Genomic DNA, 13,802 nt, shown 5'->3' with positions numbered 1-13,802 from the left:
CAGCTGAACTACGAATTCCGATTTACTCACCTGTAATTAGGAGAGAACCCAGTGCTGCATCTTTTAGCCCAGCACAGACCCTGAAAAGTAATTCTAAGCGTACCTACCAGTAACTTTTATTTCCTGCCATAGGAATCCATTGTGTGGTTTTCACCAGAAAACTTTCTGTGTCCATTTTTGAAACGTACAAATATTCCTCTAAAATCAGCCTAACTACGAATTCCGATTTACTCACCTGTTATCAGGAGAGAACCCAGGGCTGCATCTTTTAGCCCAGCACTGACCCTGAAAAGTAATTCTAAGCATACTTACCAGTAACTTGTATTTCCTTCCATAGGAATCCATTGTGTGGTTTTCACCAGAAAATTTTCTAAGTGTCCATTTTTGAAACATACAAATATTCCTCTAAAATCAGCCGAACTACAAATTCCGATTAACTCACCTGTAATTAGGAGAGAACCCAGTGCTGCATCTTTTAGCCCAGCACAGACCCTGAAAAGTAATTCTAAGCGTATTTACCAGTAACTTGTATTTCCTTCCATAGGAATACATTGTGTGGTTTTCACCAGACAATTTTCTAAGTGTCCATTTTTGAAACATACAAATATTCCTCTAAAATCAGCCGAACTACGAATTCCGGTTTACTCACCTGTAATCAGGAGAGAACCCAGTGCTGCATCTTTTAGCCCAGCACAGACCCTGAAAAGTAATTCTAAGCATACTTATCAGTAACTTGTATTTCCTTCCATAGGAATACATTGTGTGGTTTTAACCAGACAATTTTTTAAGTGTCCATTTTTGAAACGTACAAATATTCCTCTAAAATCAGCCGAACTACGAATTCCGATTTACTCACCTGTAATCAGGAGAGAACCCAGAGCTGCATCTTTTAGCCTGGCACAGACCCTGAAAAGTAATTCTAAGCGTACTTACCAGTAACTTGTATTTCCTTCCATAGGAATCCATTGTGTGGTTTTCACAAGAAAATTTTCTGTGTCCATTTTTGAAACGCACAAATATTCCTCTAAAATCAGCCGAACTACGAATTCCGATTTACTCACCTGTAATCAGGAGAGAACCCAGATCTGCATCTTTTTGCCCGGCACAGACCCTGAAAAGTAATTCTAAGCGTACTTACCAGTAACTTGTATTTCCTTCCATAGGAATCCATTGTGTGGTTTTCACCAGACAATTTTCTAAGTGTCCATTTTTGAAACGTACAAATATTCCTCTAAAATCAGCCAAACTACGAATTCCGATATACTCACCTGTTATCAGGAGAGAACTCAGGGCTGCATCTTTTAGCCCAGCACAGACCCTGAAAAGTAATTCTAAGCGTACTTACTAGTAACTTGGATTTCCTTCCATAGGGAATCCATTGTGTGGTTTTCACCAGACAATTTTCTAAGTGTCCATTTTTGAAACGTACAAATATTCCTCTAAAATCAGCTGAACTACGAATTCCGATTTACTCACCTGTAATTAGGAGAGAACCCAGTGCTGCATCTTTTAGCCCAGCACAGACCCTGAAAAGTAATTCTAAGCGTACCTACCAGTAACTTTTATTTCCTGCCATAGGAATCCATTGTGTGGTTTTCACCAGAAAACTTTCTGTGTCCATTTTTGAAACGTACAAATATTCCTCTAAAATCAGCCTAACTACGAATTCCGATTTACTCACCTGTTATCAGGAGAGAACCCAGGGCTGCATCTTTTAGCCCAGCACTGACCCTGAAAAGTAATTCTAAGCATACTTATCAGTAACTTGTATTTCCTTCCATAGGAATCCATTGTGTGGTTTTCACCAGAAAATTTTCTAAGTGTCCATTTTTGAAACATACAAATATTCCTCTAAAATCAGCCGAACTACGAATTCCGATTAACTCACCTGTAATTAGGAGAGAACCCAGTGCTGCATCTTTTAGCCCAGCACAGACCCTGAAAAGTAATTCTAAGCGTATTTACCAGTAACTTGTATTTCCTTCCATAGGAATACATTGTGTGGTTTTCACCAGACAATTTTCTAAGTGTCCATTTTTGAAACATACAAATATTCCTCTAAAATCAGCCGAACTACGAATTCCGGTTTACTCACCTGTAATCAGGAGAGAACCCAGTGCTGCATCTTTTAGCCCAGCACAGACCCTGAAAAGTAATTCTAAGCATACTTATCAGTAACTTGTATTTCCTTCCATAGGAATACATTGTGTGGTTTTAACCAGACAATTTTTTAAGTGTCCATTTTTGAAACGTACAAATATTCCTCTAAAATCAGCCGAGCTACGAATTCCGATTTACTCACATGTAATTAGGAGAGAACCCAGTGCTGCATCTTTTAGCCCAGCACTGACCCTGAAAAGTAATTCTAAGCAAACTTAGCAGTAACTTCTACTTTCTTCCATAGGAATCCATTGTGTGGTTTTCACCAGAAAAGTTTCTATGTGTCCATTTTTGAAACGTACAAATATTCCTCTAAAATCAGCCGAACTACGAATTCCGATTTACTCACCTGTAATCAGGAGAGAACCTAGTGCTGAATCTTTTGGCCCAGCACAGACCCTGAAAAGTAATTCTAAGCATACTTACCAGTAACTTGTATTTCCTTCCATAGGAATCCATTGTTTGGTTTTCACCAGAAAATTTTCTGTGTCCATTTTTGAAACGTACAAATATTCCTCTAAAATCAGCCGAACTACGAATTCCGATTTACTCACCTGTTATCAGGAGAGAACCCAGGGCTGCATCTTTTAGCCCAGCACTGACCCTGAAAAGTAATTCTAAGCGTACTTACCAGTAACTTGTCTTTCCTTCCATAGGAATCCATTGTGTGGTTTTCACCAGAAAAGTTTCTACGTTTCTATTTTTGAAACGTACAAATAATCCTCTAAAATCAGTCGAACTACGAATTCCGATTTACTCACCTGTAATCAGGAGAGAACCCAGAGCTGCATCTTTTAGCCCAGCACAGACCCTGAAAAGTAATTCTAAGCGTACTTACCAGTAACTTGTATTTCCTTCCATAGGAATCCATTGTTTGGTTTTCACCAGACAATTTTCTAAGTGTCCATTTTTGAAACGTACCTATATTCCTCTAAAATCAGCCGAACTACGAATTCCGATTTACTCACCTGTCATCAGGAGAGAACTCAGGGCTGGATCTTTTAGCCCAGCACAGACCCTGAAAAGTAATTCTAAGCGTACTTACCAGTAACTTGGATTTCCTTCCATAGGAATACATTGTGTGGTTTTCACCAGACAATTTTCTAAGTGTCCATTTTTGAAACTTAGAAATATTCCCCTTAAATCAGCTGAACTACGAATTTCGATTTACTCACCTGTAATTAGGAGAGAACCCAGTGCTGCATCTTTTAGCCCAGTACAGACCCTGAAAAGTAATTCTAAGCGTACCTACCAGTAACTTTTATTTCCTGCCATAGGAATCCATTGTGTGGTTTTCACCAGAAAATTTTCTGTGTCCATTTTTTAAACATACAAATATTCCTCTAAAATCAGCCGAACTACGAATTCCGATTTACTCACCTGTTATCAGGAGAAAACACAGGGCTGCATCTTTTAGCCCAGTACTGACCCTGCAAAGTAATTCTAAGTGTACTTACCAGTAACTTGTATTTCCTTCCATAGGAATCCATTGTGTGGTTTTCACCAGAAAATTTTCTGTGTCCATTTTTGAAACGTACAAATATTCCTCTAAAATCAGCCGAACCACGAATTCCGATTTACTCACCTGTTATCAAGAATGAACCCAGGGCTACATTTTTTAGCCCAGCACTGACCCTGAAAAGTAATTCTAAGTGTACTTACCAGTAACTTGTATTTCCTTCTATAGGAATACATTGTGTGGTTTTCACCAGACAATTTTCTAAGTGTCCAGTTTTTGAAACTTACAAATATTCCGCTAAAATCAGCTGAACTACGAATTCCGATTTACTCACCTGTAATTAGGAGAGAACCCAGTGCTGCATCTTTTAGCCCAGCACAGACCCTGAAAAGTAATTCTAAGCGTACTTACCAGTAACTTGTATTTCCTTCCATAGGAATCCATTGTGTGGTTTTCACCAGACAATTTTCTAAGTGTCCATTTTTGAAATGTACAAATATTCCTCTAAAATCAGCCAAACTACGAATTCCGATATACTCACCTGTTATCAGGAGAGAACTCAGGGCTGCATCTTTTAGCCCAGCACAGACCCTGAAAAGTAATTCTAAGCGTACTTACTAGTAACTTGGATTTCCTTCCATAGGGAATACATTGTGTGGTTTTCACCAGACAATTTTCTAAGTGTCCATTTTTGAAACGTACAAATATTCCTCTAAAATCAGCTGAACTACGAATTCCGATTTACTCACCTGTAATTAGGAGAGAACCCAGTGCTGCATCTTTTAGCCCAGCACAGACCCTGAAAAGTAATTCTAAGCGTACCTACCAGTAACTTTTATTTCCTGCCATAGGAATCCATTGTGTGGTTTTCACCAGACAATTTTCTAAGTGTCCAGTTTTTGAAACTTACAAATATTCCGCTAAAATCAGCTGAACTACGAATTCCGATTTACTCACCTGTAATTAGGAGAGAACCCAGTGCTGCATCTTTTAGCCCAGCACTGACCCTGAAAAGTAATTCTAAGTGTACTTACCAGTAACTTGTATTTCCTTCTATAGGAATACATTGTGTGGTTTTCACCAGACAATTTTCTAAGTGTCCAGTTTTTGAAACTTACAAATATTCCGCTAAAATCAGCTGAACTACGAATTCCGATTTACTCACCTGTAATTAGGAGAGAACCCAGTGCTGCATCTTTTAGCCCAGCACAGACTCTGAAAAGTAATTCTAAGCGTACTTACCAGTAACTTGTATTTCCTTCCATAGGAATCCATTGTGTGGTTTTCACCAGACAATTTTCTAAGTGTCCATTTTTGAAATGTACAAATATTCCTCTAAAATCAGCCAAACTACGAATTCCGATATACTCACCTGTTATCAGGAGAGAACTCAGGGCTGCATCTTTTAGCCCAGCACAGACCCTGAAAAGTAATTCTAAGCGTACTTACTAGTAACTTGTTTTTCCTTCCATAGGGAATACATTGTGTGGTTTTCACCAGACAATTTTCTAAGTGTCCATTTTTGAAACGTACAAATATTCCTCTAAAATCAGCTGAACTACGAATTCCGATTTACTCACCTGTAATTAGGAGAGAACCCAGTGCTGCATCTTTTAGCCCAGCACAGACCCTGAAAAGTAATTCTAAGCGTACCTACCAGTAACTTTTATTTCCTGCCATAGGAATCCATTGTGTGGTTTTCACCAGAAAACTTTCTGTGTCCATTTTTGAAACGTACAAATATTCCTCTAAAATCAGCCTAACTACGAATTCCGATTTACTCACCTGTTATCAGGAGAGAACCCAGGGCTGCATCTTTTAGCCCAGCACTGACCCTGAAAAGTAATTCTAAGCGTACTTACCAGTATCTTGTATTTCCTTCCATAGGAATCCATTGTGTGGTTTTCACCAGAAAATTTTCTAAGTGTCCATTTTTGAAACATACAAATATTCCTCTAAAATCAGCCGAACTACGAATTCCGATTAACTCACCTGTAATTAGGAGAGAACCCAGTGCTGCATCTTTTAGCCCAGCACAGACCCTGAAAAGTAATTCTAAGCGTATTTACCAGTAACTTGTATTTCCTTCCATAGGAATACATTGTGTGGTTTTCACCAGACAATTTTCTAAGTGTCCATTTTTGAAACATACAAATATTCCTCTAAAATCAGCTGAACTACGAATTCCGGTTTACTCACCTGTAATCAGGAGAGAACCCAGTGCTGCATCTTTTAGCCCAGCACAGACCCTGAAAAGTAATTCTAAGCATACTTATCAGTAACTTGTATTTCCTTCCATAGGAATACATTGTGTGGTTTTCACCAGACAATTTTTTAAGTGTCCATTTTTGAAACGTACAAATATTCCTCTAAAATCAGCCGAACTACGAATTCCGATTAACTCACCTGTAATTAGGAGAGAACCCAGTGCTGCATCTTTTAGCCCAGCACAGACCCTGAAAAGTAATTCTAAGCGTATTTACCAGTAACTTGTATTTCCTTCCGTAGGAATACATTGTGTGGTTTTCACCAGACAATTTTCTAAGTGTCCATTTTTGAAACATACAAATATTCCTCTAAAATCAGCCGAACTACGAATTCCGATTTACTCACCTGTAATCAGGAGAGAACCCAGAGCTGCATCTTTTAGCCTGGCACAGACCCTGAAAAGTAATTCTAAGCGTACTTACCAGTAACTTGTATTTCCTTCCATAGGAATCCATTGTGTGGTTTTCACCAGACAATTTTCTAAGTGTCCATTTTTGAAATGTACAAATATTCCTCTAAAATCAGCCGAACTACGAATTCCGATTTACTCACCTGTAATCAGGAGAGAACCCAGAGCTGCATCTTTTAGCCTGGCACAGACCCTGAAAAGTAATTCTAAGCGTACTTACCAGTAACTTGTATTTCCTTCCATAGGAATCCATTGTGTGGTTTTCACCAGACAATTTTCTAAGTGTCCATTTTTGAAATGTACAAATATTCCTCTAAAATCAGCCAAACTACGAATTCCGATATACTCACCTGTTATCAGGAGAGAACTCAGGGCTGCATCTTTTAGCCCAGCACAGACCCTGAAAAGTAATTCTAAGCGTACTTACTAGTAACTTGGATTTCCTTCCATAGGGAATACATTGTGTGGTTTTCACCAGACAATTTTCTAAGTGTCCATTTTTGAAATGTACAAATATTCCTCTAAAATCAGCCGAACTACGAATTCCGATTTACTCACCTGTTATCAAGAATGAACCCAGGGCTACATTTTTTAGCCCAGCACTGACCCTGAAAAGTAATTCTAAGTGTACTTACCAGTAACTTGTATTTCCTTCTATAGGAATACATTGTGTGGTTTTCACCAGACAATTTTCTAAGTGTCCATTTTTGAAATGCACAAATATTCCTCTAAAATCAGCCGAACTACGAATTCCGGTTTACTCACCTGTAATCAGGAGAGAACCCAGAGCTGCATCTTTTAGCCCGGCACAGACCCTGAAAAGTAATTCTAAGCGTACTTACCAGAAACTTGTATTTCCTTCCATAGGAATCCATTGTGTGGTTTTCACCAGACAATTTTCTAAGTGTCCATTTTTGAAATGTACAAATATTCCTCTAAAATCAGCCAAACTACGAATTCCGATATACTCACCTGTTATCAGGAGACAACTCAGGGCTGCATCTTTTAGCCCAGCACAGACCCTGAAAAGTAATTCTAAGCGTACTTACTAGTAACTTGGATTTTCTTCCATAGGGAATACATTGTGTGGTTTTCACCAGACAATTTTTTAAGTGTCCATTTTTGAAACGTACAAATATTCCTCTAAATCAGCCGAACTACGAATTCCGATTAACTCACCTGTAATTAGGAGAGAACCCAGTGCTGCATCTTTTAGCCCAGCACAGACCCTGAAAAGTAATTCTAAGCGTATTTACCAGTAACTTGTATTTCCTTCCATAGGAATACATTGTGTGGTTTTCACCAGACAATTTTCTAAGTGTCCATTTTTGAAATGTACAAATATTCCTCTAAAATCAGCCAAACTAAGAATTCCGATATACTCACCTGTTATCAGGAGAGAACTCAGGGCTGCATCTTTTAGCCCAGCACAGACCCTGAAAAGTAATTCTAAGCGTACTTACTAGTAACTTGGATTTCCTTCCATAGGGAATACATTGTGTGGTTTTCACCAGACAATTTTCTAAGTGTCCATTTTTGAAACGTACAAATATTCCTCTAAAATCAGCTGAACTACGAATTCCGATTTACTCACCTGTAATCAGGAGAGAACCCAGAGCTGCATCTTTTAGCCCGGCACAGACCCTGAAAAGTAATTCTAAGCGTACTTACCAGTAACTTGTATTTCCTTCCATAGGAATCCATTGTGTGGTTTTCACCAGACAATTTGCTAAGTGTCCATTTTTGAAATGTACAAATATTCCTCTAAAATCAGCCGAACTACGAATTCCGATTTACTCACCTGTTATCAAGAATGAACCCAGGGCTACATTTTTTAGCCCAGCACTGACCCTGAAAAGTAATTCTAAGTGTACTTACCAGTAACTTGTATTTCCTTCTATAGGAATACATTGTGTGGTTTTCACCAGACAATTTTCTAAGTGTCCATTTTTGAAACGCACAAATATTCCTCTAAAATCAGCCGAACTACGAATTCCGGTTTACTCACCTGTAATCAGGAGAGAACCCAGAGCTGCATGTTTTAGCCCGGCACAGACCCTGAAAAGTAATTCTAAGCGTACTTACCAGTAACTTGTATTTCCTTCCATAGGAATCCATTGTGTGGTTTTCACCAGACAATTTTCTAAGTGTCCATTTTTGAAATGTACAAATATTCCTCTAAAATCAGCCAAACTACGAATTCCGATATACTCACCTGTTATCAGGAGACAACTCAGGGCTGCATCTTTTAGCCCAGCACAGACCCTGAAAAGTAATTCTAAGCGTACTTACTAGTAACTTGGATTTCCTTCCATAGGGAATACATTGTGTGGTTTTCACCAGACAATTTTCTAAGTGTCCATTTTTGAAACGTACAAATATTCCTCTAAAATCAGCTGAACTACGAATTCCGATTTACTCACCTGTAATTAGGAGAGAACCCAGTGCTGCATCTTTTAGCCCAGCACAGACCCTGAAAAGTAATTCTAAGCGTACCTACCAGTAACTTTTATTTCCTGCCATAGGAATCCATTGTGTGGTTTTCACCAGAAAACTTTCTGTGTCCATTTTTGAAACGTACAAATATTCCTCTAAAATCAGCCTAACTACCAATTCCGATTTACTCACCTGTTATCAGGAGAGAACCCAGGGCTGCATCTTTTAGCCCAGCACTGACCCTGAAAAGTAATTCTAAGTGTGCTTACCAGTAACTTGTATTTCCTTCCATAGGAATCCATTGTGTGATTTTCACCAGAAAATTTTCTAAGTGTCCATTTTTGAAACATACAAATATTCCTCTAAAATCAGCCGAACTACGAATTCCGATTAACTCACCTGTAATTAAGAGAGAACCCAGTGCTGCATCTTTTAGCCCAGCACAGACCCTGAAAAGTAATTCTAAGCGTATTTACCAGTAACTTGTATTTCCTTCCATAGGAATACATTGTGTGGTTTTCACCAGACAATTTTCTAAGTGTCCATTTTTGAAACATACAAATATTCCTCTAAAATCAGCTGAACTACGAATTCCGGTTTACTCACCTGTAATCAGGAGAGAACCCAATGCTGCATCTTTTAGCCCAGCACAGACCCTAAAAAGTAATTCTAAGCATACTTATCAGTAACTTGTATTTCCTTCCATAGGAATACATTGTGTGGTTTTCACCAGACAATTTTTTAAGTGTCCATTTTTGAAACGTACAAATATTCCTCTAAAATCAGCCGAACTACGAATTCCGATTTACTCACCTGTAATCAGGAGAGAACCCAGAGCTGCATCTTTTAGCCTGGCACAGACCCTGAAAAGTAATTCTAAGCGTACTTACCAGTAACTTGTATTTCCTTCCATAGGAATCCATTGTGTGGTTTTCACAAGAAAATTTTCTGTGTCCATTTTTGAAACGCACAAATATTCCTCTAAAATCAACCGAACTACGAATCCTGATTTACTCACCTGTAATCAGGAGAGAACCCAGAGCTGCATCTTTTTGCCCGGCACAGACCCTGAAAAGTAATTCTAAGGGTACTTACCAGTAACTTGTATTTCCTTCCATAGGAATCCATTGTGTGGTTTTCACCAGACAATTTTCTAAGTGTCCATTTTTGAAACGTACAAATATTCCTCTAAAATCAGCCAAACTACGAATTCCGATATACTCACCTGTTATCAGGAGAGAACTCAGGGCTGCATCTTTTAGCCCAGCACAGACCCTGAAAAGTAATTCTAAGCGTACTTACTAGTAACTTGGATTTCCTTCCATAGGGAATCCATTGTGTGGTTTTCACCAGACAATTTTCTAAGTGTCCATTTTTGAAACGTACAAATATTCCTCTAAAATCAGCTGAACTACGAATTCCGATTTACTCACCTGTAATTAGGAGAGAACCCAGTGCTGCATCTTTTAGCCCAGCACAGACCCTGAAAAGTAATTCTAAGCGTACCTACCAGTAACTTTTATTTCCTGCCATAGGAATCCATTGTGTGGTTTTCACCAGAAAACTTTCTGTGTCCATTTTTGAAACGTACAAATATTCCTCTAAAATCAGCCTAACTACGAATTCCGATTTACTCACCTGTTATCAGGAGAGAACCCAGGGCTGCATCTTTTAGCCCAGCACTGACCCTGAAAAGTAATTCTAAGCATACTTACCAGTAACTTGTATTTCCTTCCATAGGAATCCATTGTGTGGTTTTCACCAGAAAATTTTCTAAGTGTCCATTTTTGAAACATACAAATATTCCTCTAAAATCAGCCGAACTACGAATTCCGATTAACTCACCTGTAATTAGGAGAGAACCCAGTGCTGCATCTTTTAGCCCAGCACAGACCCTGAAAAGTAATTCTAAGCGTATTTACCAGTAACTTGTATTTCCTTCCATAGGAATACATTGTGTGGTTTTCACCAGACAATTTTCTAAGTGTCCATTTTTGAAACATACAAATATTCCTCTAAAATCAGCCGAACTACGAATTCCGGTTTACTCACCTGTAATCAGGAGAGAACCCAGTGCTGCATCTTTTAGCCCAGCACAGACCCTGAAAAGTAATTCTAAGCATACTTATCAGTAACTTGTATTTCCTTCCATAGGAATACATTGTGTGGTTTTAACCAGACAATTTTTTAAGTGTCCATTTTTGAAACGTACAAATATTCCTCTAAAATCAGCCGAACTACGAATTCCGATTTACTCACCTGTAATCAGGAGAGAACCCAGAGCTGCATCTTTTAGCCTGGCACAGACCCTGAAAAGTAATTCTAAGCGTACTTACCAGTAACTTGTATTTCCTTCCATAGGAATCCATTGTGTGGTTTTCACAAGAAAATTTTCTGTGTCCATTTTTGAAACGCACAAATATTCCTCTAAAATCAGCCGAACTACGAATTCCGATTTACTCACCTGTAATCAGGAGAGAACCCAGATCTGCATCTTTTTGCCCGGCACAGACCCTGAAAAGTAATTCTAAGCGTACTTACCAGTAACTTGTATTTCCTTCCATAGGAATCCATTGTGTGGTTTTCACCAGACAATTTTCTAAGTGTCCATTTTTGAAACGTACAAATATTCCTCTAAAATCAGCCAAACTACGAATTCCGATATACTCACCTGTTATCAGGAGAGAACTCAGGGCTGCATCTTTTAGCCCAGCACAGACCCTGAAAAGTAATTCTAAGCGTACTTACTAGTAACTTGGATTTCCTTCCATAGGGAATCCATTGTGTGGTTTTCACCAGACAATTTTCTAAGTGTCCATTTTTGAAACGTACAAATATTCCTCTAAAATCAGCTGAACTACGAATTCCGATTTACTCACCTGTAATTAGGAGAGAACCCAGTGCTGCATCTTTTAGCCCAGCACAGACCCTGAAAAGTAATTCTAAGCGTACCTACCAGTAACTTTTATTTCCTGCCATAGGAATCCATTGTGTGGTTTTCACCAGAAAACTTTCTGTGTCCATTTTTGAAACGTACAAATATTCCTCTAAAATCAGCCTAACTACGAATTCCGATTTACTCACCTGTTATCAGGAGAGAACCCAGGGCTGCATCTTTTAGCCCAGCACTGACCCTGAAAAGTAATTCTAAGCATACTTATCAGTAACTTGTATTTCCTTCCATAGGAATCCATTGTGTGGTTTTCACCAGAAAATTTTCTAAGTGTCCATTTTTGAAACATACAAATATTCCTCTAAAATCAGCCGAACTACGAATTCCGATTAACTCACCTGTAATTAGGAGAGAACCCAGTGCTGCATCTTTTAGCCCAGCACAGACCCTGAAAAGTAATTCTAAGCGTATTTACCAGTAACTTGTATTTCCTTCCATAGGAATACATTGTGTGGTTTTCACCAGACAATTTTCTAAGTGTCCATTTTTGAAACATACAAATATTCCTCTAAAATCAGCCGAACTACGAATTCCGGTTTACTCACCTGTAATCAGGAGAGAACCCAGTGCTGCATCTTTTAGCCCAGCACAGACCCTGAAAAGTAATTCTAAGCATACTTATCAGTAACTTGTATTTCCTTCCATAGGAATACATTGTGTGGTTTTAACCAGACAATTTTTTAAGTGTCCATTTTTGAAACGTACAAATATTCCTCTAAAATCAGCCGAACTACGAATTCCGATTTACTCACATGTAATTAGGAGAGAACCCAGTGCTGCATCTTTTAGCCCAGCACTGACCCTGAAAAGTAATTCTAAGCAAACTTAGCAGTAACTTCTACTTTCTTCCATAGGAATCCATTGTGTGGTTTTCACCAGAAAAGTTTCTATGTGTCCATTTTTGAAACGTACAAATATTCCTCTAAAATCAGCCGAACTACGAATTCCGATTTACTCACCTGTAATCAGGAGAGAACCTAGTGCTGAATCTTTTGGCCCAGCACAGACCCTGAAAAGTAATTCTAAGCATACTTACCAGTAACTTGTATTTCCTTCCATAGGAATCCATTGTTTGGTTTTCACCAGAAAATTTTCTGTGTCCATTTTTGAAACGTACAAATATTCCTCTAAAATCAGCCGAACTACGAATTCCGATTTACTCACCTGTTATCAGGAGAGAACCCAGGGCTGCATCTTTTAGCCCAGCACTGACCCTGAAAAGTAATTCTAAGCGTACTTACCAGTAACTTGTCTTTCCTTCCATAGGAATCCATTGTGTGGTTTTCACCAGAAAAGTTTCTACGTGTCTATTTTTGAAACGTACAAATAATCCTCTAAAATCAGTCGAACTACGAATTCCGATTTACTCACCTGTAATCAGGAGAGAACCCAGAGCTGCATCTTTTAGCCCAGCACAGACCCTGAAAAGTAATTCTAAGCGTACTTACCAGTAACTTGTATTTCCTTCCATAGGAATCCATTGTTTGGTTTTCACCAGACAATTTTCTAAGTGTCCATTTTTGAAACGTACCTATATTCCTCTAAAATCAGCCGAACTACGAATTCCGATTTACTCACCTGTCATCAGGAGAGAACTCAGGGCTGCATCTTTTAGCCCAGCACAGACCCTGAAAAGTAATTCTAAGCGTACTTACCAGTAACTTGGATTTCCTTCCATAGGAATACATTGTGTGGTTTTCACCAGACAATTTTCTAAGTGTCCATTTTTGAAACTTAGAAATATTCCCCTTAAATCAGCTGAACTACGAATTTCGATTTACTCACCTGTAATTAGGAGAGAACCCAGTGCTGCATCTTTTAGCCCAGTACAGACCCTGAAAAGTAATTCTAAGCGTACCTACCAGTAACTTTTATTTCCTGCCATAGGAATCCATTGTGTGGTTTTCACCAGAAAATTTTCTGTGTCCATTTTTGAAATGTACAAATATTCCTCTAAAATCAGCCGAACTACGAATTCCGATTTACTCACCTGTTATCAGGAGAGAACCCAGGGCTGCATCTTTTAGCCCAGCACTGACCCTGAAAAGTAATTCTAAGCGTACTTACCAGTACCTTGTATTTCCTTCCATAGGAATCCATTGTGTGGTTTTCACTAG

The sequence above is a fragment of the Triturus cristatus genome, chromosome 1_1 (genome assembly GCF_964204655.1).
Source record: "Triturus cristatus chromosome 1_1, aTriCri1.1, whole genome shotgun sequence".
Classification (NCBI taxonomy): domain Eukaryota; kingdom Metazoa; phylum Chordata; class Amphibia; order Caudata; family Salamandridae; genus Triturus; species Triturus cristatus.
The sequence above is the reverse complement of the archived record's forward strand: the minus strand, read 5'-3'. Positions refer to the sequence as shown.